This window comes from Gossypium arboreum, unplaced genomic scaffold (assembly GCF_025698485.1).
Source record: "Gossypium arboreum isolate Shixiya-1 unplaced genomic scaffold, ASM2569848v2 Contig00411, whole genome shotgun sequence".
NCBI classification, from domain to species: Eukaryota; Viridiplantae; Streptophyta; class Magnoliopsida; order Malvales; family Malvaceae; genus Gossypium; species Gossypium arboreum.
Window position 1 is genome coordinate 5,001 of NW_026440527.1, and position 17,306 is coordinate 22,306.

At 54.4% G+C, this 17,306-nt stretch overlaps 3 pseudogenes; all 3 read right to left on the reverse strand.

The window, feature by feature from the left end:
* Positions 1-728, reverse strand: part of LOC128289050 (28S ribosomal RNA) — a 3,253-nt pseudogene extending 2,525 nt beyond the window's left edge.
* Positions 729-937: 209 nt separating this feature from the next.
* Positions 938-1,087, reverse strand: LOC128289048 (5.8S ribosomal RNA; annotated as a pseudogene).
* Positions 1,088-6,684: 5,597 nt separating this feature from the next.
* On the reverse strand, positions 6,685-9,915 carry LOC128289049 (28S ribosomal RNA; annotated as a pseudogene).
* Between the last annotated feature and the right edge of the window lie 7,391 nt (positions 9,916-17,306).

Below are 17,306 nucleotides of genomic sequence, written 5' to 3' on the forward strand. Positions count from 1 at the left end.
CGGTGCACCGTGAGGATCCATAATCAGCTTCCTTGCGCCTTACGGGTTTTCAGCCGTTGACTTCGCTTACATGTCGAGACTCCTTGGTCCGTGTTTCAAGGCGGGCGAATAGAAACCAGCGAGCCGGCCCGAACGCGCAGGTCTTAGAAGCACGCCGCAAGGCAGCGCGTCTTTGAATCCACGATCGGCGGCAGCGTCTCCACAGGCGTATCAAAGGCGGGCTTGGGCGCCGCCACGACCAGCGTCGGTCCACGCCCGAGCCGATCGGCGGACCGGCTCTCGCCGTTCCACATCCGGCCAAGGCGCATCGCGGCCCCATCCGCTTCCCTCCCGACAATTTCAAGCACTCTTTGACTCTCTTTTCAAAGTCCTTTTCATCTTTCCCTCGCGGTACTTGTTAGCTCTCGGTCTCTCACCGTATTTAGCCTTGGGCGGAATTTACCGCCCGATTAAGTGCATTCCCAAACAACCCGACTTCGTGAAGCGGCGCCTCGTGGTGCGGCGAGGTCCGAACGCGGCAGGGCTCTCACCCTCTCGGCGCCCCTTTCCGGGGACTTGGGCGTCCGCCCGTGAGGCGCTTCTCCGGACTACAATTGAGCGCGGTGGCGCCCGATTCTCAATTTGGGCTTTTCGGTTCGCTCGCCGTTACTAGGGAATCTGGTAAGTTTCTTTTCCTCGCTTATTGATATGCTTAAACTTCGGCGGGTAATCCCTTTGACACAGGGTCGCGATCACGATGCCGAAAGGGTTTAAGGGTCTCGATCGTGAGCGCCGCGACTCGAGCGAGGTTTGCTTGCGGCATTACCACCGTCGTCGCGGCGATTATGTCGTCGAGGACTCGAATTTAGGCCAACCGGTGTTTGTGGCGCGCGGGAGGCCAATTTCCGCCAGCGGTCCAGCGAGTCGAGGATCGGGGTTAGATAGAGGCGACGATGCGTGACACCCGGCGGGCGTGCCCTCGGCCTAATGGCAGGCGCAACTTGCGTTCAAAGACTTCGATGGTTCACGGGATTACGCAATTCACACCAAGTATCGCATTTCGCTCGTTCTTCATCGATCACGAGGCGAGATATCCGTTGCGAGAGTCGTTCTATATACTGCGACAAAGAACAACATCGAAAGCGACACATGAGCGGTGCGGCGACAAAGATGTGTCCCTTTTTCATTTCGATTCCTTGGCGCGATTCGCGCCGGGGGTTTATTCGTTTTGCATCGAAGAAGTTGATCGACATCTCACCCACCCAATGGGCAAAAGGGATGACAAGACCGGCCGCTCCGACAGCGGGGGTGGGGGCGAACAACGATGCACCGCACCACCTCCGATGTTGTATACAGCGCGTTCACGGGTCGATTACGCTGGCGAGTTTCGACAATGATCCTTCCGCGAGTTCACCTACGGAAACCTTATTCGACTTCTCCTTCCTCTAAATGATAAGGTTGGTGGACTTCTCATGACGTCGTGAGCGGCGAACCGCCCGTCGCCATGATCCGAACACTTCACGGACCATTCAATCGGTAGGGCGGCAGGCGGTGTGTACAAAAGGCGGGGGCGTAGTCAGCGGTGATGACTCGCGCTTACTAGGAATTCCTCGTTGAAGACCAACAATTGCAATGATCTATCCCCATCACGATGAAATTTCAAAGATTACGGGCACTGTCGGCCAAGGCTATAGACTCGTTGAATACATCGATTGTAGCAGCGTCTTGACCCGAGAACATCTAAGGGCATCACGGACTGTTATTGCCTCAAACTTCCGTGGCCTAAAGGCCATAGTCCCTCTAAGAAGCTAGCCACGAAGGATCACCTCCGTGTAGCTAGTTAGCGGTGAGGTCTCGTTAGATTAGCGGAATTAACGGACAAATCGCTCCACCAACTAAAACGGCCATGCACCACCACCCATAGAATCAAGAAAGAGCTCTCGATCTGTCAATCCTTACTATATGCGGACTGGTAAGTTTCCCGTGTTGAGTCAAATTAAGCGCGAGGCTCCCTCTGATGGTGCCCTTAGTCAATTCCTTTAAGTTTCACCTTGCGACCATACTCCCCGGAACCCAAAGACTTTGATTTCTCATAAGGTCTTGGTGAGTCCTAAAAGCAACATCCATAGATCCACAGTGGCATCGTTTATAGTTGAGACTAGGGCGGTGTCGATCGTCTTGAGCCCCCAACTTTCGTTCTTGATTAATGAAAACATCCTTGGCAAATGCTTTCGCGATTGTTCGTCTTTCATAAATCCAAGAATTTCACCTCGACTATGAAATCTGAATGCCCCATTGTCCTGTTAATCATTACTCCGATCCGAAGGCCAACACAATAGGATCGAAATCCTATGATGTTATCCCATGCTAATGTATACAAGCGTAGGCACTGCTTTGAGCACTCTAATTTCTTCAAAATAACTTGTTGGGAGGAACGACCCGACCAATTAAGGCCAGGAGGCGCATCGCCGGCGATGAGACAAGCGGGCCGGTGCTCACCGTGAGGCGGACCGGCCGACCCACCCCTAAGTCCAACTCTGAGCTTTTAAGCGCAACAACTTAAATATCGCTATTGGGCTGGAATTACATGATTTCTTGGCACCGGACTTGCCCTCAATGGATCCTCGTTAAAGGGATTTAGATTGTACTCATTCAATTACGGACTCATAGAGCCGGTATTGTTATTTATTGTCACTACCTCCCGTGTCGGGATTGGGTAATTTCTTGCGCTTTCTTGCCTTCCTTGGATGTGGTAGCCGTTTCTCGGGCTCCCTCTCAGGAATCGAACCCTAATTCTCCGTCACCGTCACCACCATAGTAGGCCACTATCCTACCATCGAAAGTTGATAGGGCGAAATTTGAATGATCGTCGCCCGGCACAAAGGCCGTGCGATCCGTCAGTTATCATGAATCATCGAACAGCGGGCAAAGCCGCGTCGACCTTTATCTAATAAATGCATCCCTTCGAAGTCGGGGTTTGTTGCGTATTAGCTCTAGAATTACTACGGTTATCAGGTAGCAAATACCATCAAACAAACTATAAGCGATTTAATGAGCCATTCGCGGTTTCACGATCTGAATTTGTTCATACTTACACATGCATGGCTTAATCTTTGAGACAAGCATATGACTCTTGGCGGGATCAACGGGTAGCATTCCTCGCGGCGTCGACCTTTGCATGGCTCTCAACATGCAGCGTGAGCAACAGAAGAGCCATAACGAGCCACGAGCATCGTCCGTGTCAAGAGACAAAATGCATAGGCATCGAGAGACAAGGGCCTAAACCCTACTCTCAAAAATATTTTCCGCATCCAAAGCGCGAGCGAGCACCGGTGCAAGCGAGGCCACACCGATTTAAGGGGCACACTCGGGACCAGAGACGCGATTGTGGTCCTACGCACCCAAAGGGCACGAGATGGAGAAGGGCGGCAACACATCAATAATTCCATCGGCAGAGTGCATAACACGGGATCGATCGCATCCCACAGGTTCAATTAGAACAAGGGAGTTAATGAAGAGGAGTGTGGCTCGGCAGTTCGATCACGGGTAGCATGGAGCACTTAATACACACAACAAAACACCACTCATATGCCCATTGCGTACTAGTGGTAGCACCCCTTGCCGACCAACAACCCACCCAACCAATGTATTGGTAGGGGGCGGAAGGAACAATGAAGCGAGGCACACCACAAGCGGCAGCACGAGAACTACGAGGACAAAATCCCATTGGGACTTGGTCAAGCCAAGACCGAGCCTACAAACTCAACTTCGCCCCCGGTGAGCCGTTGCCGTCAAAGGGACTTGATCTTTGGGGTCACGGGCGAACCGAATGCGAGGCAAGGCCTTGGCAAGGCCAAAGGCGCCGATGGTCGCCGACTTGGAAGGCACAAAGGCGTCCTTAACATGACGGGGAGAATGGGCAAGCCAAGCTCGAGCCCATAGCAATGCATAAGCCACCCCAAGAGATCTTTGCCCGATATAGGGAACACGGTCTTGAAGTCGTTGGCTACATTTCTATGGGCACGGGCTTGACCGGCGGAAAATCATCACCGGCCACTAAGCGCGGCGATTGACCCACCACCGTTGGTGAGTCATTGCGGGACTATCCGGCCCGTGAAGTGCGGGCCTTACCCACCTCGGGTTCGAGGGGGCCACGTCGAGGCGGCGGATCTCTACCCTTAAAGAGCTAAAAAACCGTCAATCTGCTGCGGGCAACATTCGTATATGCGAAGCGGGGACACTTTTCTTTAGCCCGCACATCCGAGCCACCGGGGTGCCCTATTTGCTCGAGGCACCCGCACATCAACGTCCTAGGTTGCCGATGGTGTCGAGGCTCCGCGCATCAAGCACCAAGGTGCCAATCTTTGCTCGAGGCTCCGCGCATCAAGGCACCAAGGTGCCGATGGTGCCGAGGCTCCTTGCGACCAAGGGCGAGGTTGCCGATGGTGTTCGAGGCTCCGCACATCCAAGCACCAAAGTGCCGATGGTGCCGAGGCTCCCGCGACCCGGGGCCTAGGTTGCCGATGGTGCCGAGGCTCCGCACATCAAGGGCCTAGGTGCTGGAGTGGTGGCGAGAGGCTCCTTGCGACCAAGGGCCTGAGTGCCGATGGTCGAGGCTCTCGCACGACCAAGGGCCTAGGTTGCCGATGGTGCGAGGCTCCCTTGCGACCGGGGGCCTAGGTTGCCGATGGTGCCGAGGCTCCGCACATCAAGCACCAAGGTGCGATGGTGCCCGAGGCTCCCTTGCGACCAAGGGCCTAGGTTGCCGATGGTGCCGAGGCTCTCGCTGCGACCAAGGGCCTAGGTTGGATGGTGGGTGCTCCTACATGACCGATGGCCTAGGTGCCGATGGTGGCGAGGGCTCACTTGCGACCGAGGGCCTAGGTGCCGATGGTGGCCGAGGCTCTTGCGACCAAGGGCCTAGGTTGCCGATGGTGGCGAGGCTCTCGCCACGACCAAGGGACTAGGTTCGATGGTGGCGAGGCTCTCGCGACCAAGAGCCTAGGTGCCCGATGGTGTCGAGGCTCACTTGCGACCAAGGGCCTAGGTTGCGATGGTGCGAGGCTCCCTTACGACAAGCGTCCTAGGTTTGGATGGCGTCCAAGGCTCCGGCCGTCAAGCGACAATGTGCGATGCTCCGTACCATCGGCGTCCTAGGTTACCAAGGGTGCTGATGCTCAAAACACGACCAAGGGCCCAAGGTCTTGGGAGGATCTTGTTCCAAAGGGAGGGCGGGATGATTCAAAGGGAGGGACACAGGGGAGGGCCAGGACGACTTGTAACCGTTTTCGATATTAGGGATGGCTCGTAGAACACCTGGCCGGGATGGCTCATGAACACAGCAGGGATAGATCGTAGAACATGGGGAACCTAACCGGCGATGGAAACACCGACGTCTGGGCATGAAATGGGCGTGGGCGATTACTGGACAACCTGATAGCCTCAATATCACCTCCCCTAAAGAGCTAAAAAACTTGGTCAATGTGCTGCAGGCGACATTCATGTATGCAAGCAGGGGACACTTTATGGTGGTGGCAACCTTACACTGTGAGGGCCCAAAATTAGCTTTGGTGCTCGACCCTCCCGCATCCGATGCACCAAGGTGCGATCTTTGCCGATGCTCCGACACATCAAAGGGGCGGTGGTGCCCGATGGCCCACTGCCTGCAGGATGCACCTGCTTGCCGATAGTGTCTGAGCTCTGCATGAGGCCAAAGGTCTTAGGGGCTCTCGTTGCAAAGGGAGGGGCGGGGCGATTCATTCATTGTTGGGTGCAGGACATGCAGCAGTATCCGAATCCTACCTTTTGGGACGATTCATTCATTATTGGGTACCGAACATGTAGCGGTATCCGAATTCTACCTTTTGGGATTGGGGAGGGACTCGTTCGCCGTTTGTGTATCCGGGATGGCTCATGGGATCATCGGCAGGGATGGATCGTCGAACACCGCCAGGGAACCCTAACGGTGGTGGGGAACACCGGCGTCCGGGCATCACGATGGGCATGGGCGATTGCCTGGATAACCCCAGGCTGCTCAATATCACTTCCCCTAAAGAGCTAAAAAACTTGGTCAATGTGCTGCCGTTGACATTCATGTATGCAAGCGAGGGGCGGGTTTGGATATGCAAGCGAGGACACTTTTTCATTAGCGCTCCATGGTCAGAGGCACCAAGGTGCGATGTTGCCGATGACCCTCACTGCGGGATGGCCTACGTTGCGGATGTTGCAGGGCTCCGTACATGCGCTGAAATGGGGGCAAGTTTTTTTCGCCACTTACACTTAGTATTTTTAATTGAAAATTTTTTGTTGGCCCAAAAGAAATACAAGCCCGAATGAAATATGGCATGATGGCACGGTAGATAATTGAACAAGTGCTCGGGCATAGCAGTTGGGGGCTACTTTTCGCACCACCACGGCCCCATTGTGCGATGTTTCAGAGGCGGCACGGCCAAGTGTTTAACAGAAATTTTTTGTTGGCCCAAAACAAATACAAAAGTATGGCATGGCATGCGGCGAGCGGCGAAAATTGAACAAGTGCAGACGCCAACACTTGGAGCTCGCACCCGCACCACCACGGCCCCGTTGTGCCATGTTTCCGGGGCGGCACGGCCAAGTGTTTAACTAACTCCTTACACTAAGTCCCCACTTGGGGACCCGAGTCGGGGCGTGCAAAGAACAAGGTGGATCGGAAGGAGATGGGGAGGGGCGAATCAGGCGACAAAGGGTGAATCTCGGTGGATCGTGGCGGCAAGGCCACTCTGCCGCCACAATACCCGTCGCGTATTTAAGTAAATGCGCAAAGTTCTACCGCCGCTCGGTGGGAATTACGCTCAAGGCGCCCGCGACTTGTCGCCATGATGTTGCACCTCGACCGCGTGCCCTTGGGGCCAAAGGCCCCTCTGCGGGTCGACAATCGGGCGGCGAGCGCGTCGTCGCTTCTAGCCGGATTCGACTTAGGCGTTCGGTCATAATCCGCGCCACGGTAACCGGCGCCGCGGCTTTTCAACCAAGCGCGATGACCAATTGTGCGAATCAGCGGTTCCTCTCGTACTAGGTTGAATTACTATTGCGGTAGCGGCCATCGGTGAGGTAAAACTAACTTTGTCTCACGACGGTCTAAACCCAGCTCACGTTCCCTATTGGTGGGTGAACAATCCAACACTTGGTGAATTACGCTTCACAATGATAGGAAGAGCCGACATCGAAGGATCAAAAAGCAGCGTCGCTATGAGCGGCTTAGGCGCCACAAGCGATTATCCTGTGGTAACTTTACGACACCTCTAGCTTCAAATTCCGAAGGTCTAAAGGATCGATAGGCCCACGCTTTCACGGTTCGTATTAAATCTGGAAATCGAGAATCAAGCGAGCTTTTACCCTTTTGTTCCACGAGATTTACATTCTCGTTGAGCTCATCTTAGGACACTGCGTTATCTTTTAACGGATGTGCTTGACCAAACTCCCACGACAATGTCTTCGCCGGATCGGTAGGCGTAGCCGACCTTGGGTCCAAAAGAGGGCCGTGCCCTCTCCGATCCGCGGAATAAGTAAAATAACGTTAAAAGTAGTGGTATTTCAATTTAGCGAGAGCTCCCTTATCCTACACCTCTCAAGTCATTTCACAAAGTCGGACTAGAGTCAAGCTCAACGGGTCTTCTTTCCCGATTGATTACTTAAGCCCGTTCCTTGGGCGTGGTTTATTGGATAGTGAAGCGGGGGCGGTGGGAATCTCGTTAATCCATTCATGCGCGTCACTAATTAGATGGCGAGGCATTTGGCTATAAGAGAGTCATAGTTACTCCGCCGTTTACCGCGCTTGGTTGAATTTCTTCACTTTGACATTGAGCCTTTGGCGAAATCACATTGCGTGAGCATCGCGAGGACCATCGCAATGCTTTGTTTTAATTAAGCGATCGGATTCCCCTTGTCGTACCGATTCTGAGTCATTGTTAAATGCATGGGAAGGCCCGAAGGCCGTTCGATCAAATCCCCGGCCAAACGCGGCGACCCGCTCTCGCCCATGAGCGGCTCGGCGGTCTGCCGGCGGCCAAGCGGGTTGGGGCAGGACCCGTGCCCAGCCCTCGAGCCAATCCTTTTCGAGGAGTTCTGGATCCATTTGCCGACTTCCCTTGCCTACATTGTTCCATTGACGGTGTTCACCTTGGAACTGATGCGGTTATGAAATGCGGCCGGCGCGGGCGGCTTTTCGGTCCTCCGGATTTTCAAGGGCGCGCGAGGCTGCCGGACCACCTGCGACGTGCGGTGCTCTTCCGACGGCTGGACCCTACCTCCGGTGGCCGTTTCGAGTGGGCGGTAGTTAAGCGAAAAGATAACTCTTCGAGGCCCCCTTGGCGTCTCGGACTCCCTAACGTTGCCGTCGGCCGCCGCGTCGGTTCGGAATTTTAACCCGATTCCTTTGAAGCTCATCGCTGAGCAGCTGCTATCGGACGAGCTTCCCGTCTCTTAGGATCGACTAACCCATGTGCAAGTGCCGTTCATGGAACCTTTCCCCTCTTGACCTTCAAAGTTCTCATTTGAATATTTGCTACTACCACCAAGATCTGCAAGCGGCCGCTCACTTGGGCTCGCGCCGGGTTTTCTGGCGACATGCGCCCTCCTACTCATCGGGGCTGGCTCTTGCCCGGCAATAGGGTATAGGTCGGCAGCAAGCGCCATCCATTTCGGGGCTAGTTGATTGGCGGTGAGTTGTTACACACTCCTTAGCGGTTCGACTTCCATGACCACCGTCCTGCTTGTCTTAATCGACCAACACCCTTTGTGGGTTCTAGGTTAGCCTTGATTGAGCACCGTAACCCGGCTTAGGTTCATCCGCATCGCCGATTCGCTTACCAAAAATGGCCCACTTGGAGCTCTCGATTCCGTGGTGCGGCTCAGCAAGCGACCGCACCGTCCTACCTATTTAAAGTTTGAGAATAGGTCGAGGCGTTGCGCCCGATGCCTCTAATCATTGGCTTTGCGATAGAACTTCGCTAAGGGCTCCGGCTATCTGAGGAAAACCGGAGGAACCGGCTACTAGGCAGTTCGATTAGTCTTTCGCCCCTATACCCCGTCAGACGAGCGATTTGCACGTCGATGTCGGCTGCGGGCCTCCACGAGTTTCCTCGGCCGCCCCTTCGAGGCATAGTTCACCATCTTCCGGGTCAGCGAGTCATGCTCTCCTCGAACCCTTCTCGGAAGATCAAGGTCGGTCGGCGGTGCACCGTGAGGATCCGCCAATCAGCTTCCTTGCGCCTTACGGGTTTTCTAGCCGTTGACTTCGCACATGTCGAGACTCCTTGGTCCGTGTTTCAAGGCGGGCGAATAGAAACCAGCGAGCCGCGCCGAACGCAGTCTGCGAAGCGCGCGCCGAGCGGCGCGTCTTTGGATCCACGATCGGCGGCAGCGTCTCCACAGGCGTATCAAAGGCGGGCTTGGGCGCCGCCACGACCAGCGTCGGTCCACGCCCGAAGCGATCGGCGGGCCGGCTCTCGCCGTTCCACATCCGGCCAAGGCGCATCGCCCGGCCCCATCCGCTTCCCTCCAGACAATTTCAAGCACTCTTTGACTCTCTTTTCAAAGTCCTTTTCATCTTTCCCTCGCGGTACTTGTTACGCTATCGGTCTCTCCCGTATTTAGCCTTGGGCGGAATTTACCGCCCGATTAAGTTGCATTCCCAAACAACCCGACTTCGTAAAGCGGCGCCTCGTGGTGCGGCGAGTCGAACGCAGCAGGGCTCTCACCCTCTCGGCGCCCCTTTCCGGGGACTTAGGCGGTCCGCTTGTGAGGCGCTTCTCCGGACTACAATTGAGCCCGGTGGCGCCCGATTCTCAAATGGGCTTTTCGGTTCGCTCGCCGTTACTAGGGAATCTGGTAAGTTTCTTTTCCTCCGCTTATTGATATGCTTAAACTTCGGCGGGTAATCCCTTTGACACAGAATCGCGATCACGATGCGAAAGGGTTTAAGGGTCTCGATCGACGAACGCGCGCGACTCGAGCGAGGTTGCTTGCGGCATTACCACCGTCGTCGCGGCGATTATGTCGTCGAGGACTCGAATTTAGGCCAACGGCTGGTTGTGGCGCCGCGGAGGCCAATTTCGCCAGCGGTCCAGCGAGTCAGGGATCGGGGTTAGATAGAGGCGACGATGCGTGACACCCGGCGGGCGTGCCCTCGGCCTAATGGCAGGGCGCAACTTGCGTTCAAAGACTTCGATGGTTCACGGGATTACGCAATTCACACCAAGTATCGCATTTACTCGTTCTTCATCGATCACGAGGCGAGATATCCGTTGCGAGAGTCGTTCTATATGCTGCGACAAAAGAACAACATCAACTGAAGCAGCGACACATGAGCGGTGCGGCGACAAGATGTGTCCCTTTTCATTCGATTCCTTGGCGCGATTCGCGCAGGGGGTTTGTTCGTTTTGCATCGAAGAAGTTGATCGACATCTCACCCCGCAATGGGCAAAAGGGATGACAAGACCGGCCGCTCAAACCGCGCGGGGGTGGGGGCGGCAACGATGCACCGCACCACCTCCGATGTTGTATACAAGCAGCGTTCACGGGTGGATTACGCTGGCGGGTTTCGACAATGATCCTTCCGCGAGTTCACCTACGGAAACCTTATTCGACTTCTCCTTCCTCTAAATGATAAGGTTCGGTGGACTTCTCGCATGACGTCGTGAGCGTGAACCGCCCGCGTCGCCATGATCCGAACACTTCACGGACCATTCAATCGGTAGGAAGCGGCCAGGCGGTGTGTACAAAGGCGGGGGCGTAGTCAGCGGTGATGACTCGCGCTTACTAGGAATTCCTCGTTGAAGACCAACAATTGCAATGATCTATCCCCATCACGATGAAATTTCAAAGATTACGGGCACATCGGCCAAGGCTATAGACTTCGTTGAATACATCGATTAGCGCAGCGTCTGACCCGAACATCTAAGGGCATCACAGACACTGTTATTGCCTCAAACTTCCGTGGCCTAAAGGCCATAGTCCCTCTAAGAAGCTAGCCACGAAGGATCACCTCCGTGTAGCTAGTTAGCGGTGAGGTCTCGTTAGATTAGCGGAATTAACGGACAAATCGCTCCACCAACTAAAACGGCCATGCACCACCACCCATAGAATCAAGAAAGAGCTCTCGATCTGTCAATCCTTACTATGTACGGACTGGTAAGTTTCCCGTGTTGAGTCAAATTAAGCCGCGAGCTCCCTCCTGATGGTGCCCTTAGTCAATTCCTTTAAGTTTGACCTTGCGACCATACTCCCCGGAACCCAAAGACTTTGATTTCTCATAAGGTCTTGGCGGAGTCTAAAAGCAACATCCGCCCGATCCACAGTCGGCATCGTTTATAGTTGAGACTAGGGCGGTGTCGATCGTCTTGAGCCCCAACTTTCGTTCTTGATTAATGAAAACATCCTTGGCAAATGCTTTCGCGATTGTTAGTCTTTCATAAATCCAAAATTTCACCTCGACTATGAAATCTGAATGCCCCATTTGTCCTGTTAATCATTACTCCGATCCGAAGGCCAACACAATAGGATCGAAATCCTATGATGTTATCCCATGCTAATGTATACAAGCGTAGGCTGCTTTGAGCACTCTAATTTCTTCAAAATAACTTGTGGGAGGAGGAACGACCGACCAATTAAGGCCGGGAGGCGCATCATGCGGCGATGAGACGAGCGGGCGGTGCTCACCGTGAGGCGGACCGGCCGACCCACCCCTAAGTCCAACTCTGAGCTTTTAAGCGCAACAACTTAAATATCGCTATTGGATTTGGAATTACGCGCTCTTGGCACCGGACTTGCCCTCAATGGATCCTCGTTAAGGGATTTAGATTGTACTCATTCAATTACGGACTCATAGAGCCGGTATTGTTATTTATTGTCACTACCTCCCGTGTCGGGATTGGGTAATTTTTGCGCTTTCTTGCCTTCCTTGGATGTGGTAGCCGTTTCTCGGGCTCCCTCTCGGAATCGAACCCTAATTCTCCGTCACCGTCACCACCATAGTAGGCCACTATCCTACCATCGAAAGTTGATAGGGCGAGAAATTTGAATGATCGTCGCGGCACAAAGGCCGTGCGATCCGTCGAGTTATCATGAATCATCGAACAGCGGGCAAAGCCGCGTCGACCTTTATCTAATAAATGCATCCCTTCGAAGTCGGGGTTTGTTGCGTATTAGCTCTAGAATTACTACGGTTATCAGGTAGCAAATACCATCAAACAAACTATAAGCGATTTAATGAGCCATTCGCGGTTTCACGATCGAATTTGTTCATACTTACACATGCATGGCTTAATCTTTGAGACAAGCATATGACTCTTGGCGGGATCAACGGGGTAGCATTCCTCGCGGCGTCGACCTTTGCATGGCTCTCAACATGCAGCGTGAGCAGCAGAAGAGCCATAACGAGCACGAGCATCGTCCGTGTCAAGAGACAAAATGCATAGGCATCGAGACAAGGGCCTAAACCCTACTCTCAAAATATTTTCCGCATCAAAGCGCGAGCGAGCACCCGATTGCGCAAGCGAGGCCACACCGATTTAAGGGGCACACTCGGGACACAGAGACACGATTGTGGTCCACCACGCACCCAAAGGGCACGAGATGGAGAAGGGCGGCAACACATCAATAATTCCATCGGGCAGAGTGCATAACCACGGGATCGATCGCATCCCACAGGTTCAATTAGAACAAGGGAGTTAATGAAGAGGAGTGTGGCTCGGCGGTTCGATCACGGGTAGCATGGAGCACTGCCAATACACACAAGCAAAACACCACTCATATGCCCATTGCGTACTAGTGGTAGCACCCACTTACACCGGCCAACAACCCACCCAACCAATGTATTGGTAGGGGGCGGAAGGAACAATGAAGCGAGGCACACCACAAGCGGCAGCACGAGAACTACGAGGACAAAATCCCATTGGGACTTGGTCAAGCCAAGACCGAGCCTACAAACTCAACTTCGCCCCCGGTGAGCCGTTGCCGTCAAAGGGACTTGATGCTGGGGTCGCAGGCGACTTGAATCTGAGGCAAGGCCTTGGCAAGGCCAAAGCGCCCGATGGTCGCCGACTTGGAAGGCACAAGGCGTCCTTAACATGAGGGAGAATGGGCAAGCCAAGCTCGAGCCCATAGCAATGCATAAGCCACCCCAAGAGATCTTTGCCCGATATAGGGAACACGGTCTTGAAGTCGTTGGCTACATTTCTATGGACGCGGGCTTGGCCGGCGGAAAATCATCACCGGCCACTAAGCGCGGCGATTGACCCCCACCGTTGGTGAGTCATTGCGGGACTATCAGGCCCAGTGAAGCTGCGGGACTTACCCACCTCGGGTTCGAGGGGGCCCGTCGAGCGGCGGATCTCTACCCTTAAAGAGCTAAAAAACCCGTCAATCGCTGCGAGGCAACATTCGTATATGCGAAGCAGGGACACTTTTCTTTAGCCCTTTGTCAAGAGCCACCGGGGTGCCCTATTGCTCGAGGCACCCGCACATCAACGTCCTAGGTTGCCGATGGTGTCGAGGCTCCCACATCAAGCACCAAGGTGCCAATCTTTGCTCGAGGCTCCGCACATCCAAGGCACCAAGGTGCCGTGGTGCCGAGGCTCCCTTACGACCAAGGGCGAGGTTGCCGATGGTGTTCGAGGCTCCCGCATCCAAGCACCAAAGTGCCGATGGTGCCGAGGCTCCCGCACGACCAGGGGCCTAGGTTGCCGATGGTGCCAGGCTCCCGCATCAAGGGCCTAGGTTCGGATGGTGGCGAGGCTCCCGCGACCAAGGGCCTAGGTGCCGATGGTCGAGGCTCTCGCCTGCGACCAAGGGCCTAGGTTGCCGATGGTGCCGAGGCTCCTTACGACCGAGGGCCTAGGTTGCCGATGGTGCCCGAGGCTCCGCATCAAGCACCAAGGTGCCGATGGTGCCGAGGCTCACTTGCGACCAGGGGCCTGGTGCAGAGGCTCTCGCTTGCGACCAAGGGCCTGGGTTGCAGATGGTGGCGAGGCTCCTACATGACCGGGGCCTAGGTGCGGAGTGGTGGCCGAGGCTCACCCGCGACCCGGCGCCTAGGTTGCCGATGGTGGCGAGGCTCCCGACCAAGGACCTAGGTTAGATGGTGCGGGCCTGCGACCAAGGGACTAGGTTAGATGGTGCCAGAGGCTCTCGCCGACCAAGAGCCTAGGTTGCCCGCCTCGAGGCTCACCGACGACCAAGGGGCGATGGTGCCGAGGCTCCGCCGCGACAAGCGTCCTAGGTTTAGATGGCGTCCAAGGCTCCTGCCGTCAAGCGACAATGTGCGATGCTCCGTACCATCGGCGTCCTAGGTTACCAAGGGTGCTGATGCTCAACGCGACCAAGGGCCCAAGGTGCTTGGGAGGATCTTGTTCCAAAAGGGGAGGGGCAGGGATGATTCAAAGGGAGGGACACAGGGGAGGGGCCGGGACGACTTGTAACCGTTTTCGATATTAGGGATGGCTCGTAGAACATGCAGGATGGCTCATAGGGAACACCATAGGGATAGATCGGCGAACCTGCCAGGGAACCTAACCGGCGATGGGGGGCAAGCGTCTGGGCATGAAATGGGCGTGGGCGATTACTGGACAACCCTGACCGCCTCAATATCACCTCCCCTAAGAGCTAAAAAACTTGGTCAATGTGCTGCAGGCGACATTCATGTATGCAAGCAGGGGACACTTTATGGTGGTGGCAACCACGCACCAGCAGGGCCCAAAATTAGCTTTGGTGCTCGACCCTCCACATCCGATGCACCAAGGTGCCGATCTTTGCCCGATGCTCAGACACATCAAAGGGGCGGTGGTGCCGATGGCCCTTTTCTGCAGGATGGCACCTTTGCCGATAGTGTCTGAGGCTCTGCATGAGGCCAAAGGTCTTAGGGGCTCTCGTTGCAAAAAGGGAGGGGCGAGGGGCGATTCATTCATTGTTAGAGTGCAGGACATGCAGCAGTATCGAATCCTACCTTTAGGACGATTCATTCATTATTGGGTACCGAACATGTAGCGGTATCCGAATTCTACCCTTTGGGATTGGGGAGGGACTCGTTCGCTTGCGTTTGTGTATCCGGGATGGCTCATGGGATCATCAGTAGGATGGATCGTCGAACACCTTGTGGGAACCTCTTGGGTGGTGGGGGAACCGGCGTCCGGGCATCACGATGGGCATGGGCGATTACTGGATAACCCCAGCTGCTCAATATCACTTCCCCTAAAGAGCTAAAAAACTTGGTCAATGTGCTGCGTTGACATTCATGTATGCAAGCAGGGGCGGGTTTGGATGCGAAAGCGAGGGACACTTTTTCATTAGCGCTCCATGAATCCAGAGGCACCAAGGTGCGATGTTGCCGATGACCCTCACTGCGGGATGGCCTCGTTGCGGATGTTGCAGGGCTCCGTACATGCAGCTGAAATGGGGGCAAGTTTTTTCGCCACTTACACTTAGTATTTTTAATTGAAAATTTTTTGTTGGCCCAAAAGAAATACAAAATAGAATGAAATATGGCATGATGGCACGGTAGATAATTGAACAAGTGCTCGGGCATATGCAGTTTGAGGCTACTTTTCGCACTTTACCCTGGCCCCGTTGTGCGATGTTTCAGAGGAGGCGGCGGCCAAGTGTTTAACAGAAATTTTTTTGTTGGCCCAAAACAAATACAAGTATGGCATGGCATGGCGGCGGCCTGCAGAAAAATTGAACAAGTGCGGGCGCCAACACTTGGGAGCTTCGCACCCGCACCACCTGCCCCGTTGTGCCATGTTTCCCGGGGGGCGGCACGGCCAAGTGTTTAACTAACTCCTTACACTAAGTCCCCCACTTGGGGACCCCAGGGTCGGGACGTGCAAAAGAACAAGGGTGGATCGGAAGGGAGATGGGGAGGGGCGAATCAGGCGACAAAGAAATTTGAATCTCGGTGGATCGTGGCGGCAAAGGCCACTCTGCCACAATACCCGTCGCGTATTTAAATCGATGCGCAAAAGGATTCTACCCAGCCGCTTCGGTGGGAATTACGCTCAAGGCGCCCGCGACTTGTCGCCGTGATCATTGCACCTCTGACCACGTGCCCTTGGGGCCAAAGGCCCCTCTGCGATCGGCAATCAGGCGGCAGTGCGTGCGTCGCTTCTAGCGGATTCGACTTAGGCGTTCGGTCATAATCCGGTATACGGTAACCAGCGCCGCGGCTTTTCAACCAAAGCGCGATGACCAATTATGCGAATCAGCGGTTCCTCTCGTACTAGGTTGAATTACTATTGCGGTAGCGACCATCGGTGAGGTAAAACTAACTTTGTCTCCGACGGTCTAAACCAGCTCACGTTCCCTATTGGTGGTGAACAATCCAACACTTAGTGAATCGCTTCACAATGATAGGAAGAAGCCGACATCGAAGGATCAAAAAGCAAGCGTCGCTATGAGCGGCTTGGTACGCCACAAGCGATTATCCTGTGGTAACTTTTACGACACCTCTAGCTTCAAATTCGAAGGTCTAAGGATCGATAGGCCACGCTTTCCGCGGTTCGTATTACGTCTTGAAATCGAGAATCAAGCGAGCTTTTACCCTTTTGTTCCCACGAGATTTACTGTTCTCGTTGAGCTCATCTTAGGACACTGCGTTATCTTTTATGAGATGTGCATGACCAAACTCCCACGACAATGTCTTCACTTGGGATCGGTAGGCCGTAGCCGACCTTGGGTCCCAAAAGAGAGGCGTGCCCATGCCCGTCAATTCGCGGAATAAGTAAAATAACGTTAAAAGTAGTGGTATTTCAATTTAAGCGAGCTCCCACTTATCCTACACCTCTCAAGTCATTTCACAAAGTCGGACTAAGTCAAGCTCAGCAGGTCTTCTTTCCCCGTGATTACTGGCTAAACGTTTCCCTTGGTGTGGTTTATTGGATAGTAGAGCGGGGGCGGTGGGAATCTCGTTAATCCATTCATCGCGTCACTAATTAGATGGCGAGGCATTTGGCTACTAAGAGAGTCATAGTTACTCCTTGGTTTACAGCGCTTGGTTGAATTTCTTCACTTTGACATTGAGCCTTTGGCGAAATCACATTAACGTGAGCATCCGCGAGAACCATCGCAATGCTTTGTTTTAATTAAGCATCGGATTCCCCTTGTCAAATATCCGATTACGAGTGTTTAAATGCATGGGAAGGCCCCGAAGGCCGTTCGAGTCCGTCCCCGGTAAACGCGCGGCGACCCAGCTCTAGCCGTGAGCGGCTCGGCGGTCTGCCGGCGGTAGCGGGGTTGGGGGTTGGGACCCCGTGCCCGACCCTCGAGAGCCAATCCTTTTCGAGATTCACGGATCCATT